Raw genomic sequence first — 14790 nt, 5'->3', positions numbered from 1 at the left:
GAGCTCAGCCTTGGGCACATCATTTACCAGCTCACTGCTGTCACAAGCTATTGTATCCTTCTTCCCTCTTGACCCAAGCTCGATTAATCTTTCCATAGTTTTGGTTCTGGTATGGTTTTGAAACAGTGTTGTTTTTTCCAGGAAGCCTTAAGAACCTGAGCATCTGCTTCATGCTGTCTGGGCAGCTCAAACAACTGTAGAGGGAAGGGAATAATCTCCCCTAGACCCTTGACAGCATCACATTTCCACCCCGTCACGGTGCCCGGTACGTGCAGTGCTGGCAGGAAGAGCTGGGGAAACTCCTGTTTGCTGGGCCATGACCTGTGGAGCTGCATGATTTTAGGAAATACCAGGTTAGCTCCAGGAGCAGGGAAGTGTTACAGCTCTTTGTTCCTGCACAGAAGTTTTCAACATCAGTGAGAGCATCAGTGTGTGTATTCAGATTTCCATCTGTCATGTAAAGCATAAATCCAAAGCGCTCTGTGAGATCAGCCATGCCCAGAATATTTGAAGTTGCCTACAATGTTGGTGAATTAACATCTCACATTTTTCTCCAGAGTCCTGAGTGGTGCAGACATTCTGTTAATCATATATTGCAAGCTCAGGCAATACATTAAGTATGGAAAATAGGTTTATATGACAAAGATAAGGCAGAACAAACTGGATCCACAAATGTCTTTCTACTCACTCTGTCTATAATCATTTCATTACATTTCTTTGGGGTTTATCCAGTTTTACTGTGACCACCTACTGACAATGTCTCTGAAAGGAAAGAAGAAAAAGCACGAAATTCTAACATGCAAGACATACAAAATAAATCCTATGACGTTTCTAATATGGGAATGTTCCTAAATGCCAGACTAAAACATCCCTCCAACGGTTTCTTTTACAGACTTCACTTGTTCCAGAAAATTGGCCTGGCTTAGGAGGAAACCCCATGGCTGTCCCTTAAAAGTTGAATTGCATCAGTGTAGGCTAGATGTTGGGCCAAATTCCTTAATGGTGCAATTCCATGAAAATCAGAAATCCTACACCAGAGCTGAATCTGCCCTGTGGTATAAAATGATCTCCCTGGAGGCAAGACTTTTGGAAATAGGATCATATTTTAATTCTAAACAGACAATTTGTTTTGGGTTGTATACAGAGCATGACAATCTCACTGCTATAGGAACCAGCTACATAAAAGGTGACTTTATCCCTGTTTCTTGTGCTGTTTGGTTTATCTGTGTGTGTGATTTGCAGGTAGCTACATGATCCTACAAACTTCTTTTTATGTAATGGAATGAGCCCCTGTTCCGTTTAAGATTTTAAAAGATTACAGAGCTGGCGTTGGAACATTTGTACATTTTGCAATGAGTTAAGGAGAAAGGCTGCGTGTTGTTTATAATCTGGGAAGTACAGATCCCAGTTAATCTTACCCTTGGAGAACATACAGTTATATTTTTTTACAAATTAACAGATCCTGACTGATTGCCTCCCATGACTGTGTTCACCAGTTTTGGAATTCAAAGGGCAAAATAGGATCTGCCTTTTGTAGAAGGTGCCAGGAATGGCATCAGGACACACTGCCTGGAGGGTGGCTGAGCCTTTTCAATCCTCCCCACACTGACTGGATTTGGCACCACTGTGTGATATATCACCACTGTAACAAAGCACTTTATGCAAGCTGGTCATATCCTATGAAAAAAGTCTTGGAAGGATGTTACAGAAAAAAAATTTAACCTCCGTTTGCAGTTTTTCTGGAGATGTAAGGTATTGTGAAATTTGAGGAGATTTTCACAGCTTGGCTTGTGAAATTCATTTCCAGCTCGACAGATTGTGATTTCACGATTTTGCACATCTGGATTTTGGCACGAGGCTGTGGGGGGGATGTCTCTGGCAGTCTGCCTCCCAGGACAGTGTGTTTGCTCCTGGGCAGTGAAGAGTCTAGTCCTGGCTGAGCTGTCCCCTGCCTGCCCTGCCCTGGGCACTGTCTGTTCCACAAGGGAAAGGCTACACAGCTGGAGCTGGCCCTGACATCAGTGAGATCAGGAATCACTTGAATAGAATGTTAATGATAAAGCCATGTTTTTAAAATTCAAGGAGTGTAAGGGACACGCAAAAAAAGTTGTAGGGGTATCTGTACTGTGTGTTCTGGGGAGCAAACAACATTTTCACTTGCTAAAAACACTGTGTACACAGACTACTGAGCACTGCCTCTGCCACACTGCACCAGTGGGCTGCTTTTCTGGCCAAGCATTTTGGGAGGGGGTCTTCTCCTTCGGGCAATCTTCCCAGAGGGGAACCAGTTGATGTAACAGGAATTTAAGCCAGGATTTTTTCAGCATTCACACCACAGAAGGAGAGTTTACAAAGGTGGCAAGAGCCATGTGCATTTTCCCTTTGTGTATCACTGTGTGACAGCAAAGTCATCCTATTTTCCCACCAGGATCACATAGGATCACAGAACCTCCCTTATTCTTATGGCATTGGAAGTGTGGTTTCAAAAGAAAAATCCCTGTGCTGTCTGGAATGCTCAACTGTTGGGTACCAGAGTCGGAAAACATCCTGCCTGCCACGAACGTTAGGAAAACAGAGCAGCCCTGACTCCGGTGCCAAGTGGTTTTTTGGAAGGCTGACTCCCTTGAGAATAAAGGATATTGGTGTCCAGCCAAGTGGGCAGGCAGGAACAGGCCCTGGGCAAGACACTGGAATTTTGGTGGAGCCTGAAATATTGTCTGCTTGTTTGTACCAGCTTCTGACTTTGGTATTAAAAAGTGAGCTGCCCAAAACGTGAGGAAATGGACCACAAGTTGATAAAATTGGAATTATTTTTCTAGCTATATTTAGAGGAACTTAAAACAGGGATTTCCCTTTTTGGCCACTCCAGTATCCAAGAGTAACTTAATATTTCTGTTAAAACCAGAAAAAATCCCCCAAAGGAAATTTCCTTTTTTTCCTATTGTACACTCAAAAATCCCTTCGTGTTGCAGAGAATTCATTTGGTTTTTACTTCCCCATCTCTCTGTTTAGAAGAATAGTCCTGGTCTAATGGCCCAGTAAGCACTTCATCCAGAGTATTCCCCAGCTTCTACTTCCTATAACACTTGAAGAAGTGCTATACTTCATCAAATGAGATTAAAACCCACCCTCAGGTGCTTGTATGAACTGCCTAAGCACACACGCAAGCAGGAACTTTATTAAATATTTTTTCCCTTCTATTTTTATTCTAACGAATATCTAAATGTGATGTTGGGTTCAGAGGTCCATTGCTGCTTGACATTCACCAGGAGTTGGGATGTTGGGGCAAAACTTACACCCACTGAGCTGAAAAGACATTTTTGTGTTGATCTCAACAGAGCAAGGCTGGGTCTTTATTTCCTCGACAAGGCTGGAAAATGTTCATTCTGCCTCTTTCCCCTGCACACACATCTTTTCTTTTCTTTACAGAAGGAGTCATTTGTCTTTATCTCACCATTCACCTCTCTCTCTGGTTGCAGTTAATGGAATTGTCACCTTTATGGACTCATGCTCCATTTCTCAGCCTGTCTGGACTTTGGCCTCCAAAGGTTACCACAGCTAGTGAAGTAATATGATTGAGTCTTTTTTGACAGATTTATGCAAGATTTCTTCTCCAGCAAGTGTCACATCTAGTCTAGTTCTGCAAAAGAGAATATTTCAAAGATGCCAACTGTCATCTAAACCCACTAAATTGTTCTGTGAGGTTGAGAGGACTGAGGGCCATCTCGGGCAATGCTGATTTACACTACCTGGAGCTGTATCCCCGCTGCTTGAAATACGGGGTCTGGTTAATCACAAAAAGAAAGAACATCCCTATCTCCCAGAAAGCACATTTAAAATGGAATTTTCATTAGTTACTCTGTAATGAAAAGGCAAAAGGGTGTATTTTAAGTGAATCTGTCCAGAATCTTGGAAGAAGGGGGGCGGGTTATTTGATGGAAAACTACAACAGCCACATGCTAAACAGTAAAAATTGATTTTGAGTTCATTTAAGGCACGTACATCCAGGGAATATTTTCAAGTTTATAGAAAGATTTTGGAATTATAGAGGATTCACTGCACATGTATCTGCTCCTCCTGCATTTGATACAAAGCACAAATTAATCATCATTATTCTGCACTAATATAACACCTCTTAACCCTCAGCTTTCAGAATATTTCAAAGGAGCAATGAATTAAGCCTCATGTGGGCTTGGGAATATGTGATAATCTAAACTTGGATTCTTTAATAAAAAGCATTTTCAGGTCTTTGATTTTGGAAGTTGTAAACTTATAATTGTTCTTGAAAATATCTTCCTTTGTCACTCACTTGGAAAGAAAGCATGTGAGTACTAGAGAAGTGAGATGAAATGGAAAAATGTATTAAGCAAAAGTTAATGAATTTGTCTGTACTTATTTTTGTTATTTATTGGCACAAAAAAGACCTGGGTAAATCAAGGTGCTAATGTGATATAGGTGTAAAAAAGGCAAATTTGATGCCTGTCTGTAACTAAAAGAGTGCAGGGGGAATTATTATTGCCACTGTACAAGTCTCTTGCGAGCCGTCATTTAAACATTACACAGTATGTCAGACCCGGATCACTCATGCTCAGAAAAGATGAATTCTGACTGACAGAAGTGAAGGAAAAACTATTAGATAATCCACAACTTGCTGTTATGAGAGAAAATAAATGATTAATATTTAAGTTGGCAAAACAAATAAGGGACTTCAGCGGTGTCTACAAATACATTGTGGGAAGAGAACAAGTATTATACTAAAAGAAACTGTCAGTGTATGACCATACAGAGGGCAGAAATAAATTTGTTTTTAATGAACAGAGGAATGGGATTCTGGAACACAATCAGGTCCATTTCTCTGGCCTTCATTTTATTGCTTTTCAGTTGAACAAAACATTTGGGTATCTCCCCAGTCATGGTGCCTTGTTTTAGGCCACTGAGCTAATATGAAACAGCTCATTTGTGTCTGTGAACTTTACACTTTCCCTGCATGGAGCACTTCCCTGGCCAGAGTGGTGGCCCTGCTCTGGGATTTGTCCCCACGGGCCAGGTCTGACTCAGATTGGGATGTGCACATCTCATAAAACAGAAATTTAAATCTCACTACACCACAGACCTCCTGGGGAGCAAAGCAGAGCATGAGGGCACACATTCACACCATCCTGTAAAATGAATTGGAATTACAGTCGGGAGGGGGTATTTTATTTTTTGACCTATCTATTCAAAGCAAAACATTTGGACTAATGAAGAAACCCCCAAACACTGCAGTTTGGGTCAAATGTCCTTTCTAAGCCAGCAGAGATACAAGGTATTCCCAATGGAAAAATCAATTTTCACCCAGATTTCAGTTTGGTAAAAGCAGTGTTTTCCATCAGAAAATCATCCCAACGGAAAATTCCTAACTGGTTCTAGTACAAAGTGACTAGCAAAGCTCTCAAAATGATTCAGTGGCAAGGCTGGAATGAGAACCCACAGCTCCTGACCACGAACCCTGTGCTCTAACCACGAGACAAACACTCATCTTTCCCTGAGCAAGGTTGTTCCTGCAGCATTTCTGCTCGGGCCGAAGTGGGAATACTCTGGAAATGTTGCAAGAGAACTTTTTTTGCTGCAAGATTTCCTGTTGTAGAATATTTGGGGGGTAACGGGAAAAATCCCTGGTGGCTCCCTGGGGCCAGAAGTGTTTGGACATGATGGGAATGTGAGGGCTGCCATCTGCTCCTCCCTGCGTGGGTTGAGGAGGGTCACACAGGGGTGTGGTGGGATCTGTCCCAAACCGTGAAGTGCTCAGCCACGGCTGGCCCATGGGTTGGACTCGATGATCTGAGAGGTCTTTTCCAACCTCATTGATTCTGAGATTTCTCTGTTTTTCAGGGATGCATTTGAGGGCATCCTATCACCCCATCCTCTCTCTGTGTTAAGCAAACCTGAACTAAACCAAGGGTTTTCTTCCTCACATCAGCAACTCTCCAGCTTTTCAGGTAAAACTCTCAGAGCAACCCCATCCAGAAAACCAAACTCGTGGCTTGCAGCCCTGTTTTACTCTTTTAAGGAGTATTTAAGGAGGCTCAGGGTGAGAGATGTCCTGAGCCCTGACATTCCCTCCTGTTTATTACTTCTACATGTTTCTACATAGTTATTTGGCTGTATGTTTTGATATATTTATTCTTCTATACTGTATACGTTCTTTTCAGTGGTCTCCACGCGGCTTCTTGCACCGCTTCTGCGACCCCCGATATTTCGCAGCCGTGTACGCGGCAGCGGGGCTGGAAAATCAGATTTATCATCCGTTCAGCAAACCGCGCCAAGCCCCCGCCTTGCTCCCGGTCCAGACCCGGGCGAAGGGCGATTCCCTGCCCGAGCCGCCGCTGCCCTCAGCGCCCGGCGGCGCCGCCGCTTCCCCGCCCGCCCCTTCCCGGCGCAGGCGCGGCCGGCCCGGCACGGGGCAGCCCGGCGGCTTTCCCGGCAGCGGCGGGTTCAGGGGACGTCCCCGCCGGGGTGTGCAGGCCCGGGCAGTGCCGGGGGCACAAGTAAGTGATGGCTGCAGAGTAAGTGACGGCGCTGGCCGGGCCACGGCGGCCCCCGGCCCTCGGCGCGGCCGCCCGTGAGGGGAGCGCCGCGCGCGCCGCCTCAGCGCCGCTCCCGCCCCTCTCCTTGCCCCGTCCCTGCCCCTTCTCCGCCGTGACGCCCGGAGGGTTCCGTCCTCCTCCGTTAGGGCTCGGATCCTGCTGCCCTGAAGGGAGCTCTGGCGTTCGTGTTGTTGATTAATCACCAGCGCCGCCTCCTTCCCCAGGGAGCCCCTGGCCGCAGCCGCGGGCCCCGTGCGGCGCGCCCCGGCCCGGCCGTGCGTGGGCTGAGCGCTCCCATCGCCCCAGATCAGCTCAGAGCCTGCTTTTCGTGCAGCCTGTGGGATTTACGGCCTGCTGGCTGTCCCGAGTTGTCTCCTGACGTTTCTGTACAGCACGGCCATATGTGACTCCCACTGTAGTTCAGCGGGAGAGGGGCTGCCCTTCACAGCCCCCGCTGGGGTGCCCAGTGCCAGGGGAGGCGTTTGATGCTGTCCAGGGTGGGCACACGGATCCTCCCGGTGCTTCCTGTGCTGTTGGATCACCTTTATCCCAGCTGCCTTCCCATGTGCTTCAAATACAGCTTCCTGGTGAGGGAAAATGAGAGGTACATGCTGATTTCTTCATGATGCTGAGTGACAGGACGCGAGGGAATGGCCTGAACCTGTGTCAGAGGAGGTTGAGGTTGGATAGTAGAAAAAGATTTTCCCCCAAAGGGTGGTCGGGTGCTGGAACAGGCTCCCCTGGAAGGGTCACAGAACCAGACCTCCCAGGCCTCAAGGGAACATTTGGACAATGCTCTCAGGCACACAGTGTGACTCTGTGCAGACCCAGGACTTGGACTCGATGATCCTTGAGTATCCTTTCCCAGCTCAGCTTTTTCTGTGTTTCTGTGAAAGGGCAGCGTTCAGGTGACGTGACCTGGGCAGGTGGGACATGCACATCACTCACACACTTGCCTAATCCTCCATATCCCTAGGAGATTTCCATAAATGTAGTGTCCAGTCTTGTCTCTCTGGTGTCCTGCTGCCACCACTGCCTCGTCCTCATGCAGCTCCCCTTTCTGGCACCTTCACAGCCTTGTCTCCTTGTCATGCCCCTGTGATCCCAAGCAGCTCCTGGGCTGGCACAGAGCACACCCCAGGAACCTGCTGGAATTTACTCGTGCTTGGCTCTGGAGCTGCCAGCACGGCCGTGTTCCTCACTGCTGCCAGGCTCTGCCCCGGTGAGGAACTGGTAACTTGGCAGATTCCTTCCCTGCTGAGGTGCCTGGGATTTGTTAGGAAGTTTAATAAACTTAGCACCAGTGCTCTTCTCTGGAGAGCACTTACGAAACAAATTCCAGGGAAGTAGTGGAAAGGGCTCGGTCATCTCGGAGGTTTTTAGAAAGTAATAAGCAGACACATTGTTGGGATGGTGGTCTTGTATTTCCTCCTCTTGTATTTCATTCTCGTGTATTTCATCCCCTTGTATTTCAGTCTCGTGTATTTCCTCCCCTTGTATTTCATTCTCGTGTATTTCATCCCCTTGTATTTCAGTCTTGTGTATTTCATTCTCGTTTATTTCATTCTCATGCATTTCATTCTATTTTCTTATCCTGGAAGACTATTTGTTTAAGTAGTTAAGGTTAACATTTTTAGATATAATACAAAAACAAGGAAATTTTAGAGGCTCTGTAATGTTAATGGTCCCTTTCCTTCAGGAATGTGTATGAGCATATGGGAAAAAAAAAAAGAGGCACTTCTTTTTTCCTGGGAAGGGTGTCTGGGGTAGGAGGATGAATGCAGAGAGAATTGGTTGCTTGTAGGGACAGCTGTTCCCAGCTACAAGAATCATGGCAGAAATAAATTTATAGTGTCAGGAGAGACCAAATAAACTAGTTCTATGCTAGGAAGTGTTTATGTGTATTCTTAGCCACTTCTGTTACTCCATTCTGTGTTTCTCAGTTAAATTATCATTTTAAAATGTTGGTTCTTTCGAATAAATAAATAACTGGTTTTGTGCAGAATTAGTGTTTCTTTTAACCTAAGCTAATATGCAACCCCACTTCCTCTTAAGTAGTTGTGACAGGAACTTCAGGGAGAGTGTTTTTGAAATTGCAGCCCAAATAAATGTTTAATTTTAAACTGACAGATTACTTGGGGCTGTCATTCTTCTCAGGCTTTTACTATGCAAGAGTGAACAAATCCTGTAAAATAAACCGTGGATTGGGTTTATGGACACATGTTTGCTTCTGGGCTGAGCATCTTGAAGTGGTTTGCAGCATGTCTTTAAAAATTTATTTCACTGTTGCATCTACTGCTGGCCTAAGTGCTCCAGTATCTGCCAGGAGTAATTATAGGCAGTTGGTTCAGATGTTGCTTAAATGTGTAAGTCTTGATGGGAAATGCAGTGGATTTCAGCCAGAATGCTAATTTTGATGTTTTATCATTTCATAAAACTGTGAACTCAGAACAAATTATTTTTATACTGATCTGCTGATACGTAATCACAGGGTTAGTGCCAGATTCAACCACTACGTAGCACCAGAATCTAAAGATGGGATTAAAGTTAGAATATCAGCACTACCCCAGATTGGCTAATTTGTATCCACAGTGGCATAATGGCTGTATTTACCCATGTAACCTGCACAGAAACTCCTGGTGCCAAGGCTGGTTTGCTGCAGGAATGCAGTTTAAAGCTGTTGTGTAAATTGTAATTGTGCCTTTTGAATTGCATTCTCCTTCAAATTAGATTCTATAACTTAAACAGGTATTTTGCAAATTCACATTATTGTGCTAGGCTGTGTTTATAGTATACTGATTTTTGTGGTATGTTTTGTTGGTTGTTCAGGGTTTTTTAATTAGTTTCTCCATTTTCATCATAGCATAGAGTGAAAAAAAATAAAAAAGTCACAGTACATGAATCAATTTTACAGGCAAAGAGCAGAGATTATTCTCTCTGTCCATCATGAGTAGGTTAAAGTGACAGAGACACAGGGATATGAAAGATCTTCCTTAGCAATAGATTGATAAGCTGGTGGATCCAAACACTTGGGTCCATCAGTCATTTTGGAGCCTGTTACCTCTTTTCAACTAGTCATGAAGCTGCTACAGCCAGAATTTATGTAATAATTAGATGGCATTTTTCCCCCCTCAGTCAATGTAAACAAGATAGTGTCTTCTTTCAGGGCTCCAGGCATTCTGCAGAGTCATTTGGGACATGTGTGTCTGCCAGGTCATTAGCACAGCCTTTGGGGATGTGTGCAGCTGCAGTGTCAGAGCAGGGAATGGATCTCAGGAGCGTGGTGTGCATGGCTTATATCCACTGCTGTTGCCAGGCTGGGGAAAAGAAAGGGTGCTGCTATACACCCCCTTATTCCTTAGGTTTTTGTGCCTGGGAATTGTGTCCTGACATTTACTGATCAACATTTCCTCTGTTGGACAAACTGGAGGTTATGGCAAGTGTTCAAAATCCTGCCATCGTGTGAGTGCACCTGTGATGTTCATGAGTGTCAGGGGTTTAGTCCTGAACTCCTGATAGTGGCTGGGAGGTTGCCACTGATGGATGCAGGATCAGAGCCTGCTTTTGAAGTGCTGCCCCAGTCCCAGCAGGGCCCAGAGCACTTTGGAGGGAATTGGAGCTGTTGGTTTTCCCCAGAAGGCTGTGTCTTCTCATGTTGTGTGTTCTCACAGCCCTCTTCTCAGCCTTCCTTTTTCCTGAGAGCTCCTCTCTGCAGCTGCTTCCTGCTGTTCCCGGGGTTAGGTGGGCTCTGGAGCAGGGGGAGCTGCACTTGTTTCCTTTGTGTGCCAGAGTTACAGGTCAGGGAGCACCGGTGCAATCGGGTGTGCTCAGCGTGGGCCTCGTGCAGCAGCCTCAGCAGGGCCAGGGAAAACCAGGGGGAGCAGTAGCCCCAAGTCTTCCCCAAGCATGTAGCTAGAAGGAGCTCCTGGATCCCTCTGTTGTGAGCTCAGTGTTTTGGGACCTGCCTGAAGATGGAAATCCCTGGCCAGTTCCGTGCTCCTGAGCAACACCTCTCAGCTGACAGCAACACATTGTTTTCCTACTGCAGCATCTCTGAGCAGTATCTCCACCTCCCCAGAGTGGCCTTGGCATTGTTTCTTGCTGTTTATTAGTACTGACTACTGCAGAGTGTTATGGTACTTGTATTACTGCCACATCCATGAGCACTCAGAGCAGGAAAATGCTTTTTGTCTTACCTGACCGTGGAGAGATTGTGAGTTCAGCTCAATACCCATGATGTGTGGATAGCTGCAGTGAGACCTTTGGGGGTGATTCAGAATGTGATGGAATCATGACTGCATGGAGAAAGTAAATACACAGCAATTGCTTAATGTCTCCTCTAGCTCAGGAACTCAGACACATCAAACAAAACTAGCAGGTGGCACTCTCAGAACAAACCAAAGGGCTTTTTCCTGCATTGTTTGCACAGAACTTTATAACTCGTTACCACAGTAGTTTGCAGTTAGAAAAGTTTCCCTTGATTCAGAAAGAGCACAAACAAATTTAGAGAGGAAAAAGCCTTCAAGGTCTGCTAGTCCTAAAGATAAAATTTCTGGCTCAGGAAGTGCCTTTACTATAGATAGCAGGAGGAAAGGTGTCCTGGGGAAGTAGTGCTGGATGAAAAGGGCAGGCATATGCTTTTCTTACGGCTTCTGCTGTTTGTGGAGGATCCTGGGCTAATTGGACCTTTCATCTGACCCAGCACAGCCATGCTCTGCTCTTTAATCAGGGGCCAGAATGCCATTGCTCCTATTTGATCATCAGTACCACAGGCCGTGTCTGCCTGTGTGAGCTGAAGACAGGAACTGGAAGGAGAGCAAATAATTCTTCTGTTTAGTACAAACTCTTCTCAGGCAGAATATAGAGAAAACCAACTCTGCTGTACATGTACGAGCTTGATATTTACTGACACTGGTCATGCTGACATCCTTCTGCTGTTCCTGAGTGAGATAACTATGTAGGCAGTAGAAGCTGAAAATAAATAATTTTTGGATCCAATTTCTTAGAATAATTTAGGCATTTTCATTTCTCCCCTTCCTGGTTATACCAGGATAAACCCAAATGTGCTTTGCTTTAAATCAGAGCAGGTGGAAGTCGTTTGGCCTAAAAGTATTTAAAATCCAAAAGATAGAATTAGAGGGCAAAGGGCAGCAATGAAGTAATGACTTTGTCTTGGACACTGAAAGCAAGGGGAAGAAAAAAGATCTTGAGAGACATTACAGCAAATTAGTACATAGTGAATTATTTATAGAGAGAAAAGGAGATACTAGAAAATAGTAGAATATTATCAGTCCTGCCTATGCTGAGATTTATTGACATTGCATTACAATGTTAGGGGGACAGTTAGGAAGGTTTTGATGGAACAATCTAAGTTTTATAGGACTGTAATCAGGGTTTTATCCTACTACTGAAATCTTTCAATATTTTAAGCTGTTTTTCCTTGTAAAATGTAAGAAAACTTCACAGAATGTACCAGAGAACTGATGAAAGAATCTAGAGGTGTTTGGTTTTCAATGAAGAAGCATATTTTCCCCAGCTCCATTTTTATTTATTCCAGTTTTGTTACTGTTAGCACAGTCCTCACGTTCCTAAGATATCCTGCATGTACGTGTTTCTGTTTGGGGAAGGGAGAAAGGGAGGTGAGGTGTGCTTTTGTGCCTTGTGTTTGTTTTGTTTGCTGTGGGGTAGCTGACAAATAAATGCTTGTTGGTAGTTATAGCACACTCCCTTGGGCATTTAAGGATATTTTCTATATTAGTACTGCCCTTCACCACAGTGTTAGAATTCCCCATCTGCTCCTGCTCTCCCACACAGACATGTGCCTTCTTTCTCTTTCCACATCCAAACAGGAATTACAGAAGCTGGAAGAGCAAAGGGAGTTCACTGTCTTCAAGGAGATCCTGCCACTCTACCACCACCACTTCTATTGGTTACTTACCTCTAGCAAGCCAACAAAGTGCTGAATTTTCAGTATAATGTCAAAAGGGCTTGTTTTGGTTAATGTCCTTTCTACAATTGAAAAGCAGCTTTTCTTTAGCATATTTAGATCTTTTCACACGAAGCTTATGAAGCCTAATTTGAGCCTGTTAATCTTTTTCTTGGTAACCCATAGAAAAGCACAGCTGCACTACTAAAAACACTCTGTTTATCCACAATCACTGGGTCTGGGCAGCCCGCAGCGTTCCAAAGATCAAAGTTTAAAACAGACATGCCAGTCCTTCCTAATTCTTTGCGTTTAAGCACACAGCACCACGAAGTCTAAATTGCTGCTGCTGAAAGCTTGTGCTGAGCTTGGGCCTATGTTGGTGTGAGAGTGCAGCCCCTCCTGCACCCTGGCTTTAAGAGAAAGGTACGTTCTGGCAGCTTGATAACCGTGAGGTACAGTGGGACAGACAAGTCTAACAGTGCTCATGAAAAACTCATCTGGTTACTTACTCATTCCTTTTAAATTAAAGTAAATAATGTTAAGGATTTTCTTTTTTTTTTTTTTTAATATTTTTGCAACTGAGTTTCACCCCTCCTTTTTCTTTCTTCATTGCTTATGTGGGAAAACTAACACATTTGTACAAGGATAAACTGGGAAGTCTGTGGTTTCCAGCATGCACATTTTGAATAATATTTATACAGACTATTATTTAATGGGCCATATAAATATTTATAATATGTTGTAGCCTTTTGATCATAAATGCTTGTTTGAAAAGCCATTCTGTCCCTGCTGTGATTTGCAGAGAAAAAGGCCATTGCTGGTTTAGTGCTTGGAGGGAATTTTGGCTTCTTGTCCTGACTTAGCAGTTACAGTCATGGATTAACATGGTCAAGCTGGACATGTCTTTTAAGTTTACTTTTTTCCTCTGCCCCTCTCCTTTTGTTTTCAAATTCAAATAATAAGTTGAAAATATGAGGCTTGAATTCTGCAGTCAAGAGTCAAGGCTGTATTGAAGGAGGCCTTTTTTCTTGGCTGCAAAGAGCCAGGCTTCCTGAGTTTAGATACTTCAGGGATTTAGAAGGTCCTATCTCCACTGCCTTCCACCCCTTGGGAGTCCATGAACGTGCATCATCCAGGCATAAAATATTTTGGTGTCATGTTAGGAATATTGTGCTTGATGAACTGACCTGTCTGACTGGACTTTTAGGACATTTTATTTCAATTATTTTTCCTCATGATTGTATTGCCTGGAGAAGCAAAGAATCCAGCAGATAAAAAAATCCAAACCAACCTTTTATTTGTACAACAATTTTCTTTTCACATGGCAGTGAATGTTGGTGTCCAAATTCCAAAGCAACAAGCTTTTGCAGGGACCTTCTGCTACCCCTGAAATCCTTTCAATTCCTTCAGCTCTGATTTGCAGCTTCCTTTTGTACCAAAGAAGTCTTCTGGAAACAAAACAGAATGACAACATTCCTTTTTAAAATTCTTATCACTGTACTTTGGCTAAATATTTTCCACCAACTTCTCTGCTGAGTTCTTAGGTTCTCAAGAAATACCCTTGGGCAGAGTCCATAATTACTGACATTTATGACCTAGAGATGACAGTGCTTTTTGTGGATGGGGTTGATAAGTAGGTGGCATACCAAGTGTTTGGTATTCCAAAAAAACCCTTGGCATCAAATTATGTTTTTGCAAGCAGATCAGATCCTGTTGCAGAAACACTTTATTTTGAAAAGCCTCTGTAACTTAGTGCTTGCTGTTCTTGAGAAAGAATTCAAATTTACTTTTAGCCTTTTTTTCATGAGAAAACGAGTGAATCTTGCTGCTTTGTGAATCTAGGTGAGCTTTATTCAGAAAGAGACCAGTTAAAGTAAGTTTGGGGTTCTTGGTTTTGTATTGTCATTAAACTCTTTCCTGTTCCCACTGATTGACAGCAATAAACTGGTGGATGTGCAAAGGCTGATATGCACTGCTCGAGCACATAAACAAACTCTGCTTCCTGCCCAGTCACTCACACAGGCACATCCTGGTTGCTTAGTAAGGAAAAAAAAAAGGAAAGTAAACATTACATGGACAGATTGGGTTCCAGGTTTCAAATGTTTGTGGGAAGAATCCAATGCAAAGCCATAATTTCAAGTGCTGAGTAGGAGGTACTGTGAGCTTAATTCTCTAACATCTGCTAAGCTTGTTCTCTAAGTAGCAAAAACACATTAATGAGCTAAAATCAAGGCTGCCATACAAGGAAGAGAAATTTGGAGTAATATTGTGTGTGTGAGCAGGAGGCAGGATATAAAA

The 14790-nt window shown here is 43.9% G+C and overlaps 1 protein-coding gene across 15 annotated transcripts in view; it reads left to right on the top strand.

The window, feature by feature from the left end:
- The window catches only part of FGGY (FGGY carbohydrate kinase domain containing), a 259625-nt gene that overhangs the window by 118681 nt on the left and 126154 nt on the right, over positions 1–14790 (top strand). For 2 of the 15 annotated variants that reach the window (XM_059853686.1, XM_059853676.1), the window contains exons 1-2: positions 6409–6527; positions 12807–12915. The exons of 10 other annotated variants lie outside the window; for them this stretch is intronic. The gene's annotated coding sequence lies outside the window, so the exon portion shown is untranslated. Of the gene's footprint in view, positions 1–6408; positions 6528–12806; positions 12916–14790 lie in introns of those variants that run through there. 3 more of the 15 variants (XM_059853682.1, XM_059853687.1, XM_059853684.1) reach the window with 3 other exon arrangements.

This window comes from Haemorhous mexicanus, chromosome 9 (genome assembly GCF_027477595.1).
Source record: "Haemorhous mexicanus isolate bHaeMex1 chromosome 9, bHaeMex1.pri, whole genome shotgun sequence".
Lineage (NCBI taxonomy): Eukaryota > Metazoa > Chordata > Aves > Passeriformes > Fringillidae > Haemorhous > Haemorhous mexicanus.
The sequence above is the reverse complement of the archived record's forward strand: the minus strand, read 5'-3'. Positions and strand labels throughout refer to the sequence as shown.